General features: G+C 28.6%; 1 protein-coding gene across 2 annotated transcripts in view; it reads right to left on the bottom strand.

Annotated features, from left to right (window-relative positions):
* LOC148232698 (uncharacterized) overlaps positions 1-13,250 on the bottom strand; it is a 75,617-nt gene that overhangs the window by 30,732 nt on the left and 31,635 nt on the right. For both annotated transcript variants that reach the window (XR_015810435.1, XR_015810434.1), the window contains one exon: positions 4,127-4,998. The gene's annotated coding sequence lies outside the window, so the exon portion shown is untranslated. The remainder of the gene's footprint in view (positions 1-4,126; positions 4,999-13,250) is intronic.

The raw sequence follows: 13,250 nt of genomic DNA, 5'->3' as shown, positions 1-13,250 counted from the left end.
CTAAAACACCCGCAAACCCCACTTAAACGTGCCTCTTAAACGCTTCTTAAACACCTTATATTTACTTGATAAATGACTATTTTTAAAATGCACACAATTTCCATTTTTTTTACTTCCCTCGACTTTCGAACATTCAACATTCGCACACATTTTCAGGAACCAATTATGTGCGAAAGTCAAGGGCCGCCTGTATGCGATTTTATAATACGCGATTATATGTTCATATAAATATAAACTACACATTAATATCTTATCATATCAGGCAAGGATTAATCTTGTAGATATTATTATCTATACAATATTGACTCAAAATCTTATTGAAAAGATCATAAACATGCGCCTTGATTTATATTAATAAATTAAAGTGCGAATTCAATCTTGTTTGTAATGCAGAAACATTTTTTCACCGACGACAAAAATATGTCAGATTTTTCTCGTCTAATATATTTTCTTCGTTTTTCTCGATTATTTCCAGCGACGTTTTATCTATCTAATCCAAAGCGGCGTCCGAAAAAAGTGACCTCAAACGTTGGTTGGGACAGTCTCGACCTTACGTATTTAATCCATGTCCGAAAAGTCCTCGAGTGTTCTAATATCGCGTTACGAGACCAATACCGAAGAAATAAGACATGGCTGAAGGTGTACTCAATGTCAATGCCGCAGAAAATTTACTTTTTCTCTTGTGTGTCTAGACGCTTCGCATATGTCAGATAGTTTAAACGGATGTTACATAACGTAGTAAATAAGGGTTGGAGCGTTTCAAAAAAGCGTAAGCGTCACACATTTATAAATTATTTTCGTATAAAATTTAGTAGAGAGAATAATAATAAATGTGCTACATACGCATCCAATACATATTGAAGTATATATATTTTTTCGCATCGATAAAGAGCAATATGTGAAAACTTTTTATCTCCTTTTCTATGTACTGATTTCCAATAAGGAAAATACAAGCCACTTCAATTACGGAAGTTTGCTTTTTTTATTTCAATACGTCCCATAAGTAGAAATAAAACGCATTGCAGTATTTATTTACTATATAAGATATGTACATAATTAAAAATAAATATTAATCAGAATTTAATTATGAAATATAAAAAAAAAATTTGCGACAGTGTTTAGAAAATAAATTTCTAGTAAGACATATAAATAAGTTTGTAATGCTTATTAAATGAGTTATTGAGATCAAATTTACATAACATAATAATTCTGAAATGAAGTACTATATTATATGATTATATACGAGGATTTACAACTCTCCAAGAGCTCAAGGCTTAGAATTCCAATAATATTATATTATGTCAAAATTAAATTCAGTAAATTTATAAATTTCTCTCAAGAATTGATATTATATCAGCAGTTAAAATTAATATTATCTATTATGAATTTATTGTTAATGATTAATATTGCGCTATTGCTATTTTTCATAATTTTTACACATATCACAAAAAGAGTATCTAAATATTTTTTATTGTAAAAATATTTTAACTGTAAAACCTATAACTATCGTTAAAAAGTAAGAATATTTACATTTATTTTAATTATAAATACAATTGATTAATAAACGATGTAAGAGATTAAAAAAAAAATTTCTTACTATATTGTGTTATTATATCAAGAGTGGGATTTAATTTGTTATACGTTCCAAAAAAATGATTTCATTACTCAAAATATAACATTATTGATTTAAATTCATAACTAAAAATCATTTAATAAAAATACATTATATTTAACTTTAACTTGCATATTAAATAGCATGTCATTAGATCACGTTTCTATAAACTATTATTAAAATTTCTGGTTAAATTAGATCCTTGGCTAACCATCGAATATTTATCACAGAAATATAGTTCATTATATAGCGCATCGTAAAATGGAATATAATTGATATTGATACACGTGCATTTCATTGTTGTCAAGACAAAGAATTCGTCTCTTTTTACATCAAATTTTAACTGTGTATGAGAAGTAGGTTTTTAACGACAGCGTTTCCCAACCTTTTTGGCTTGCGTATCACTTGGTAGTACATCACGCTTAATTGTAGCACTTCGTAAAAATTATTGTATTTCGAGAAATTTGTTATTCTATTTGCATTATATATTTAATAGGGTGACTATATTTCCCAGAACTCAATTTATTTAAATTTAAAAAAAGTACCATAGGTTTTATTTTTTCTGATAAAAATGAGACATTTAAACTTTACATATCACAATGTTTTTTTTAAATAAAAGGTGCCGTAGCTCATTTCTTGTCGAAATTCAAAACCAGAACATTTAAAGAAATATTTTTTTAAAACAACTAATTTTTATTAAAAAAAATTACATAGAATTAAATTAAATTACTTGTATATAAAAAAATGAAATGTGCCACAGGCAATTTTTTCCAAAACTTACCGATAATAATAGAAAATATATGGATATAACATTAATTAAACACGGTAAATGTAAATTCTGATGAAAACGAGACAATTTACACTTTTATTTTTACAAATTTACAGCAGCGCCTTATTTTAAATATAATAATAATAATGAAATTGTATTTAAAAAGATTTTTATTACTGAAATTTTATATTTATTATCGAAAATAATAGTTATAAAAGTGTTGCTTAAGATTGTTATCAAGTTATAAGTTTAAATTTTAAGAAAATTTTACGAAAATATAAGCACAATAATATAAGCAAAATAAATTTAATGAGATTCTTGTGCTTGTTTCGAAGAACATAATTTTTTGAAATTTGATTCAAAAGATGTGAGATATACCTTTAAATCTACACCTGCGTCCAATTTGTTTCGATACTTATTTTTTAAAAAAACATATGAAGAAAAAGCTCTTTCTACTAATTCCGTACTAGTGAGCTGTAATATGAATTTGAGAGCTTTTTCAGAAAGTTCTTCATATTATTTATCGATGTTTAACCAATAATTAATTAGATTGTTTCGTTTGAATTTTATTTGTATAGTTTTGTCACCTGATAAGTCTATTAAATTTTCTTTATCTTTTATTGATAGCGATGAAGCTTTTTCTAAATTTTCTGCATAGAAGGGGCTTGAAATACAATTATTATCTTTGTTTTTGGGTTTAAGAAAATACTCGATGAAAGACGATTTTAATTCTGATTAAAAATCGTCATCGAACTTTTCTGAAAAATTTCATTTAGGAAAAATACAATAGTTTAAATGATATTTTTATGACTGATTTTTTTTACATTTTATGTACGCCAATACTGATTATTTTTCGCGTACAACAGGTTGGGAACCGCTGATGTAAGTTACAAAAAAAATGACTTTCCCCGAATCAAATAAATATTCCAACACCTAAAACAGCCCCTATAACTATAGTTAATGCTTCTTCTCTGCATTGTGTGGGATGTACGCGGAATAATTCATTTAAATTTATTAAAACGTAATGGAACGATTACTCCAGAACCGTATTGGAAAAAATAAACTAGAAACTTATTATTCATTCAATAATGCATACCTCACAAAAATACGGTTTTACCACACTCTCAATCAGATCCACAGAGCACATATTAAGTAAAATAGATTTTCAAACTGTGATTGAAGTGAAAAACCCTTTGAACAGGTAATTGGCTTCAAAGTAAGATTATTTTCAGAAAAATGACAATAACCATATTTTACAGTTAGGTGTACCCGCCCTAATATAAATCATATTTTTATCCGGAAAATTATCTATTTAATATCACAGTTAAAAAATAAATTATTCCTATTTAAAGTTTAGCACAAATACTTTAAAATATATTGCATTTAAAACATGTAATGATTTACCAAAATAAATTAAGAATAATTGCAAAGAAATTAAAAAATATTTTTTTAATGAATTTATGCCACTTTAATCAAATATAATTAACTCAATAAATAATTTCACTATTGCTTTATATTTCTTTTGTTTTTTCTTTTGAAATTTAATAATAAATATTTTAAGTGCATTAATTATATTTTTTTAAATGTTCACACTAGGACGGCTACGCCACGATTTTTTTGTTTTCGTAATAATTTAACAACTTTTGGTTGTTGTAAAATCGTGCCGTTGATTTCATAATGTGAGCGATCGGTCAAAAATCTGGTATCATTGAGTTTTTTTTGTCAAATTAAAGTTCCCAACTGACCTGATTGAATCGGCAGGCCTGGGACGGGCACAGCCCGGACAGCTGTCAGGCAGCAGAGCGGCGGGCAGCAGCAGAGCCGGCAGCAGCAGCCACAGAAGCAGCAGCGCCCGTGCGCCCATCCCGCGCACCTCACGCCATGCCACCTCCGCGCGACACCTGCACACACCTCGTCCAACAACGGCGATCACCACGCGTGCGACGACAACGAGACCGCAAACAACGTCAACAGCAACAACAGCAACAACGTCTAGCCTAACATTTACAACGTAACAACGCGCCGCGCCCAAACGTAACAACATCAACCGATATAACAACGTGTGTGTGCGTTATTATACAACTAACGATATAAATATAAATAATGCGACGTCACACGATCCTCTTCCGCCGTATCCACAGCTTCGCTCATCTCCTCTTCAATAATTGATCCCGATAAACACATCTATGCGCTCAGTCTCGTCGATGATTCACTACGTAGAAAATCTATCTGGTTTGTGTTGTGTGTGTGCCTTATTATTTAACAGATATGTTTATCGATCGTCGGGTAATATTTATTATATTATGTACAACTAGGATTATTGGCGCGTATATATATTTTTGTACAAATATATATACGGACTCTCTTCCTTTTCATTTGTCGTTCATCAATGCGTCTCGTGGGTGATGTTGCGCGCGATTCTGGTGGGGCATGCCCACCTCGTTTTCCGTCGAACAGTTTTGATGGTTATCCTATCTATCGTGGTCGGCAGTTGGGTTTCCATGTGTCAATTGTGATATTGACACTAGGCGGCGGTGGGGGTGGTTTAGTGAAATGGCGACGATCTCAGGATGACAACTTGCGACACACGTGACGCCGTATTGGTCTCCATTTGTGTCTGAAACAATGAAAAACTACTCGTTAGTTATAAATTATTACTCCCAATATCCTTAGATTTAACAAATATATACGATAATCAATCACACATCTTGTTTAAAGAACAACCATTATCACAAAAATATTTTTTTTACAGGAGAGAATAATAAAAATTATTTTTAATTATTTTTTTATTTATTATATAATTTTCTTATAACATGTAAAATAGTAAAATAAATAAAATTATTAAAACTATCAAAAAAATATTAGAAATAATAATTTTATAAATGTATAGCATTAATCTGTGTCACTTGAGATACCTTCATTATTTATTTCAATATACATATTTCATGGTAAATTTTCATAAAAAATTAATTGGCAGGTTCTTGAAGATATTTTTTAAAGCTTAATATATCAAATTATTTTCGGCGTTCTGAGGAATAGATCAATCATCTGCTTAAAAGTTAATTGTAGTGGGAAGCTCAATATTTTTATTAATTTAAATCGATCTCAAGGCCTAGAAAATTGTATCGAAATAGTATCTCCCCATTTAATAAATTATCAATTTGGACATCCAAATTGGTTTGAAATGTTTACACATAGAAGCATTAAAATATGGTTTTAGAATATTTTAATGAAAGGTGTTAGTGTTTTTTTCGTATTTAAAATAATTTAACCCAATCTTTCTGTAAAGGTTAAATACATGAAAGCTTGTGCCATTTAGTAAAAACTATTGGTCTCAAATTGGAAAAATGTCTATTAAGCAATCATTTTTTTTGTCTTCTAGCTACTGGTTTAACCGTAGTTCTGATAAATACGTGTCTTGTAAGTTCTTTGACTTTATATTATACTAATTTTTAAACAAATTAATTCAAGTGATTTTATCAACATTTTCAAAACGATTAATATGTAAAAAAAATATTTTAACACAATACTATATGATTTTATGTATATATTTTATTTTAACATGAAGCAAAAAACGGTTTATTAAATATTTTATTACCTAAAATTCGTGAAATTATAAATAGTAGCGGTATAAAAACCAACAGAGACAATTATTTGCAGGTAAAAATTTATTACAGACGGCCTTTGACTTTTGAAAATTCGACTTTCGCACAATTTGCTATTTCGCACATTTTTTTTAAATTTTTTTTTTTTATGAGTGAAAAACGGAAAATATTTAGTGTTGATATGAACAAAAAGAAATCAAGGACTCATAAACTTCACACGATTCGAGACAAAGATGGAAATTATTAAACGTTCTGATAGTGGTGAATCTTTTGCTTCAATCGGACGTTCGTATGATACAAACATGTCTATGATATGTTCAATTTTGCAAAATAAAAATGTAATTAAAGAATACGTAATTGTGAATATTAAAGATATATTTCCACAATCTTTAAGGATATGTTTCCAAAAAAAACATGGATGAAATGGAAAAAATCTTTGTCATCATGGATCGATGACCAATATCAAAAAGATGTCCTTCTGAGTATTTCAATTATTCAAGCAAAAGCTCTTAGTTTGCACAAAGATTGGAAGAATAGATTAAAAAATATTTTAACACGGATTTTCAAGTAAGTAACGGTTGGTTTTACAATTTTAAAATGAGGTATTCTTTTCATAATATTAAATTTACTGGAAAATAGGCTGATGCGGATAAATATGCTGCAAAAGCATTTATTTCCTAATTATCCAAAATTATCGAAGATGGAGAATATTCCTTTAGCCAAATATTTATTGTATATGAGACATGTTTATTTTGGAAAACTCTTTAACAATGAAAAATATGAATGAAGCCTTCACGCATCTTGACAAATTTTTAAATATTATGGAAGATTGTGATCCCAATGGAGAACGCATATCTCAAGTGCGTAGAGCGATCAATAAAGACATAGCATGTTATAAAATACTATATGAAGAAAAGAAAAAGAATAGTGGAAAACAGTTAACTCTTGATAACTTTTCAAAGGAAACACCCGCAAACCCCACTTAAACATGTCTCTTAAACATATTATATTTACTTGATAAATAAATATTTTAAAATACACACAATTTCATTTTTTTTTTACTTTCCTCTACTTTCGAACATTCAACATCCGCACACATTTTCAGGAACCAATTATGTGCAAAAGTCGAGGGTCGCCTGTATTTCAGTTAATTTTTTTTACAAAAATTAATAATATACTTTAATTAGATTAGGTTTGGGTTTGAACAGCAAATGAACGTTTCATAGACATTTTAAAGCAGCATATTAGCGACTATCAATTAAATTATATTTTCGCTATTAGAAATATATATCTACTGGTGAAAATGTATTTAGACTTAACTAATGAAAATATAACTTTACCAAAAAATACACATTCACTGTAAAATATATACATTGGATGTATTAATTATTTATTTTGCTGCATTAAATCTAGTTGTTAAATTACCGATAATACAATCTATAAAAACATTAAATTTATATAATACAGCTGGTGCTGTTGTTCATTTTTCGTTATTTATTTCCTTAAATATTCAATTCTACAATTAGTATGTTGAAAATTACATTTATTATTTTTTTAAATAAAATATATGTATAGCTCTATCTGTATTATACTAGTCTCTACATATGTAGATACTTGAAGCTCGTATCCGTACCCATAAACCGGTGTATTGCAAGCAATCATATTAACTTTGAAATTATTCAATAAACCCACATAGAGCGTGTCCGACAAATATTGATCAAGCGTTATATTATACTAATGGTTGTTTGCCTCATTTCAAAATTGCCGGAAACTTTTTTTTAGTGCTATTATATGTTATTGCAGCTATGTAGTTTTCATTGGTATTTCCACCACAATCGAGTTTTGTCTTCAGAGATAATATTTGCGCCGCCACTCTTGGCCGGCAATTAGCTAAATTATACAGACTACCATCTCCGGATTGGTTCTTCTTCGAGGGTGCAAAAGTGTTTTCCCACCATTCTTGCACCAAAAGTTTTCAGCTGCAAAAACTACGGTACTTCTCGTTTATCGATCTCTCTGTCTTCCTCTCCCTCTGTTCTTCGGTATTTTTTGCTTGTCTTGCCGTCGTCTGCCGTTTGGCCCGCAGCATCCAGAGCAAGCCACAATCGAATCCAAGAGTCGGACCAATTTGACTTTCAAATTGTTTCCAAACGTTATTTTTCCGGGAAAGAGAGCTAAGAGCAGTGAAATTTCACCACTAACGAATGAGTGAACCTGCATGCAAATACATGCATACGTATATATGTACATATGAGCTCGCTAGTAATTTATAAAGACTTGATATCAGGTCGTTAATGTCCTTGCTATAAATTGATGGTCAGCCGCTACAGTGCAAAAGTGGATTTTTATGTTTTACTCATTAACATTTTATGGCCAATTTATAAGGAAACTACTAATGTCGTTAAAAATATAATGATTTAAATGTACCTTATAGAATGTACATACAAAGCTCTTGTTTAGATCAATATTCATATAATAGAATTGCAATGGTTGCATTTATATTATTAAAAAAAATAATAAAATATCGATATGAAATTATTCATGGATCGTAAAACATAATATAATAATTATTATTTTATGAAGAAAATGTTATAAAAATTAAAACACAAATTTAACAAAATTATCAGATGAGAAAAAAAAGCACTATAAAATAATAAAATTGTAACACAAAAAAATAATAAAAAGCACATTGAAGAACTGGAGAATTTCATTCGATATCTTTTCTGTTACTATAACAGTTAAACAGTGAACTTATTTAGACTAGATATAAATTAAAATATTCGAATACTAAATATATTTAACTATTTGTTATTCGTTCATATTAGTAAATATAATTTTATTAAATCATTCATTAAAATCATATCCGAGTACACTTGCACCGGTATATATATTTCTACTAGCTAAAATATAATTTAACTGGTGAAACTATAAGCTGCTCTAAAATGTCTATGAAACTCAATTTGACAGTTTCGAAACGTTCATTTGTTGTTCAAACCCAAATCTAAAGTTCTAAAACTAAGTACAGTGCATAGTACAGATAGACGTCAAACTTCGCATATTGTTACATAGTTTGTCTGCACTTGTATTGTGTTTTAAAAATATGATAACTATACTTCTGATATGAGAATTTTGTTCAAAGTATATTCAATCCGAATTTTGATCAATAATTCACAATCAAAAATTCACGTCAAAAGTAATAAGTTTGGGTCGGGTCGGCGTAAAATACGTAAAATTAACTCACTCCCAGGTGTATGCTACTAAATGTCTATAAATTAACTCACTACTCAAAGGGTTAAGATATTCATATGTTACTTATTTATTTCATTGCCATCAGTTTCATGGCCAACAGTCGATAAAAAAATTATGAAGAAAAAAAAAATTTTGTAATTGCCGAAATTACCAAAAATACTCATATTTCTGTTGACTTATGATTTTTTATCTCTATTAAATCAATGCGAATATTATTTATTTTAAGTAGGTGTGAAGTAATATATTATGGTATTTTTTTAATACGGAGATGCAGTTTTCAGCAACAGTAATAATTACATTAAAACTTCCTACTAATTTAAAGCGCAAAATGCTTTATTATCTTTGAAATTAAAATAAATATAATTTAATGTAAATATATACATAAAAACTTAACTGTATTTTCCAATTATTTATAGCTTCACGAATATATTCGGATACTCATACATATATTTTATAGCTAACTATTCAATAATCGAGTAGTTGAATACAATAAATATTTGGAAATCAAGTTTAAAATTAATTTCCTCAATCTGATTAGGAAAATCTAGGAAAACTTAATATGAGATGATCGATCGAAATAATAATTTAAAAATCACTAATTCCTGTTTTCTAGATACGTTGGAAATTGATAAACGTAGTGGATTCATTTATAATTTAAAATCGCGATTTGCAGCTAATTGTGCTATTAAATCAAATAAAAAATCAATTTATAAATATAATATTTTTCATTTAATATTTATTTAGTTATGTTTAAATATGTAACTAGCTGGGGTACCTCAAAACAGTGAAAGATCAATCGCCGTACATGTACGGCCATACCGCTCAAAGGGTTAAAAGCATTGAAATAAAATTATTGTATTTAAATTACATATTTGATACATCAAAATTAAGGCATTTTTAAAGTCAAAGCAATTATTGATACTATTTGACTGATTTTTATTATGTTAGAAATTCTTAAAAACATATTGGTAGATCTGTGTACTTTTAACGTTAACAAAAAAACGACAGATCTGTGTTCTTCTGCAATTCGATACATTATTCAGTAGTGGAACAACTTTTAAGAAACGCTACTGTAAATCTTCAAGACTCTTAACGGTTATTTATTAGAGTAGAATAAAATCAGAATGAGTTATAAAAAAATAATTTTAAAATTTAAAATAATCGTATTTAAAATACACAGACTTTTAAACTCCAATTTAATATGCTCTAAATTAGAGTAAGTACTAGTAAGTATAAACTATTCGAACAAGATGAATAACAAAATTTTAGTATGTTCATGTTACAAAATTAATTGTATATTTCCTTCATCCGCACTCCTATTTACTATAGACATAGATCTTAAGAATAAAGAATAGCGTATAATGCGACATAAGAAAAGTTTTTAAAAATAACAATAGGGTCAAGGGTAAAATAAGAACGTTTCTGACCCTTACAGCTTTTCAATATTTATTCCACATTTTTTTTAAAACATGCCTTAAAATACATATTTTACGTAATACATCATCAACAGGAAATTATAAATCTGTCAAACCGTTCAGAATTTATTAATATAAATATTTTTTGCCACAAAGAGCAATGAAGGGCGTTTTTTTTCAATCTAGAATCGATCATGTGGTGGTTCTGAGTTTAACAGGATTTAAGTATAGTCGTCGCCTTGTATCGCTGTCTCGGTACTATAACTGCGGTACCACAGCGCCAAAATGTCAAGCTTAAGAGCGAAAAAGTTAACTGGGAAAGAATTTGTGAAAATACTGGCATAGACCCATTTGGCAGACAACTGAGGAGCGTCGTTTAACCGGGGAGGCAGCAGAGGCAGACAGACAGCGGTAGACATGGAATGGGAAAGTAGTCGTCGTGTGCACACAGGAATTCGGTTATTTTCCGCGGGAAAAACACCCAACTGTGTATAGGGCCGTCGAAAAGGATGAGGGCAACACGATCCGTGACCTTAGCAAAGAAAACAAATAAACATTTACCGCGACGCACTCACACGTACACACAAATATACTATGGCGAAATAATAATACTAGTATTGACAATTACAATAATCGACATCTGCGAACAGATGATGTATTTTCTGGTGTAGGGTGATTAGGAAATCAGCAAACAATTGATTTAAAAAAATGGCTCTGAGATAAAATCATGTTCCGTATTGAATACATCAATGATGCGCGTAATTATCCAAATGATCCAATACATTTTATATCTATGCATAATTAATTAGTTAATATAACATTGAAGTCATAATTTATTTAATATTATAATAGTTAACACGAAAAATATAACGGATATGATAACATAATGAGCATAATCCGTTTCACGGTTTTCCGATTCCATTAATATTACAAAAGATGAATTTCAAAAGGCTATATATTTCGCCCTGAAAGGTCAAAGTTCAACTCTAATGAAATAAAATGTTAAAATGGCTTAACAAAAACGTCAGAAACAACCCTCAAACTCATCAACAATACATATTATAAGCTAGCTTTATATTTATTTGACATTTATGCATTATAATAAATAATATATTCTTGGTTATATTTTGTAATTATTGGAGAAAATTTTTTCAAACGAACAACAAATGGTCCACTACTACACAAATCTTCTTCCCTTCATGAATAGAACAAACTTTGCTTAGAAAAGTTTTTTATTGTAGTTTATTTTATGTACATTTAGATTCTATTGAAAAGTATAAATTAAATGATTAGTTAATAATTATAACTCTTCAGTAACTTGATCAAACACAGTCACTAACTTTCGGATTATTTCAATGATTTAATTTTATTTTTTAATATAAAACGTTTTTGCCTTCTTAACTTTTTTCTATATTTTTTTAAGCAAATCGAAACATTTTTAATTTTTTTATTAGTCATTTTCTTAATTTCAATTTAAGTTTTATTTTTGTTAACCACTTAAACACCAGCGACTCACCGGCGAGTCACTTGTTGATTATTTTTTTAAAACAAGCTAACGAATTATTCACATTTTTTTAATTATTAAAGATTATTATACTAGAAATTTTTATTTTTAGAAATCGATACTGACGCGTGAAGAAATATAAAAGATGACTCACTAAAAAGTCGCTGGCGTTTAAAGGGTTAACAAACGTTTTTGGTTTCTAGACGTTTTTCTCTTAAGAGCTACGAATTTTCCAATGTTTTAATTAGTAGACATTTTGAAACGAAAATATTGAAATAAAAATCCGTCCAGTAAAGACCGCAAGAATTATGTAGATTTATGTATATAATGTGTGAAAAAAAGTTTCTATTTTAATTTTTATATTATTTTATTAAAATTTATCGTAGCAATAGATTTTTAAGAAAATCGAAATATATTTTTTATTTTTTTGTTAGCTATTTTTTAAATTAAAATTATATTTTAATTTTTATTAACCAACATTTTCGGCTTCTATATTTTTTTCTCTTAAGCTTTTTTTAGCTACGAATTTTTCAATATTTGTCGCCATTTTAAAACAAGACTGATCATACAGGCTAATGGATTTAACTGAGATATTCAAAAGATCTATTTTTAAAACAAGTTTCATGCTGATATCGTGTCTTCAAATTTCGTTAAATCTCTATTCTACAAGATCATTGAAAAATATTTTGCAATATACTATTTAAAATAACAGCAGTTATCATGTCTAAAAAATGACGAAAATGTAAAAAAAATACATATTTTAATTTTTATTTTATATAAATTTAAATTTATAAAGTACATTTAATGCTCTATAATTTTCTACTTTTTCCCTAATTTTTTTTTTGATATTGCAATTTCCGCCATTCAAAACATGTACAGGAAATACCCAAAAATCGACGTTATATTTCATTAATTGAAATGGTGCGCCTGACGCACCCTACGAGTAATATAGAGCCAAACGCTGGTGCGTCTCACGCACCTTACGAGCAGGAAGGGTTAATAGTCACCATTTTGTAACAAGTCGGAACAGACTGGCTAACGAATTAAGCTGAGATTTTCACAAGATATATTTTTAAAACAAGGTTTATGTCGATAT

The sequence above is a fragment of the Plectrocnemia conspersa genome, unplaced genomic scaffold (genome assembly GCF_051122295.1).
Source record: "Plectrocnemia conspersa isolate PC_06_02 unplaced genomic scaffold, ASM5112229v1 ptg000008l, whole genome shotgun sequence".
NCBI classification, from domain to species: Eukaryota; Metazoa; Arthropoda; class Insecta; order Trichoptera; family Polycentropodidae; genus Plectrocnemia; species Plectrocnemia conspersa.
Note: the sequence above shows the minus strand (reverse complement) of the source record. Positions and strands in the feature narration are given on the sequence as shown.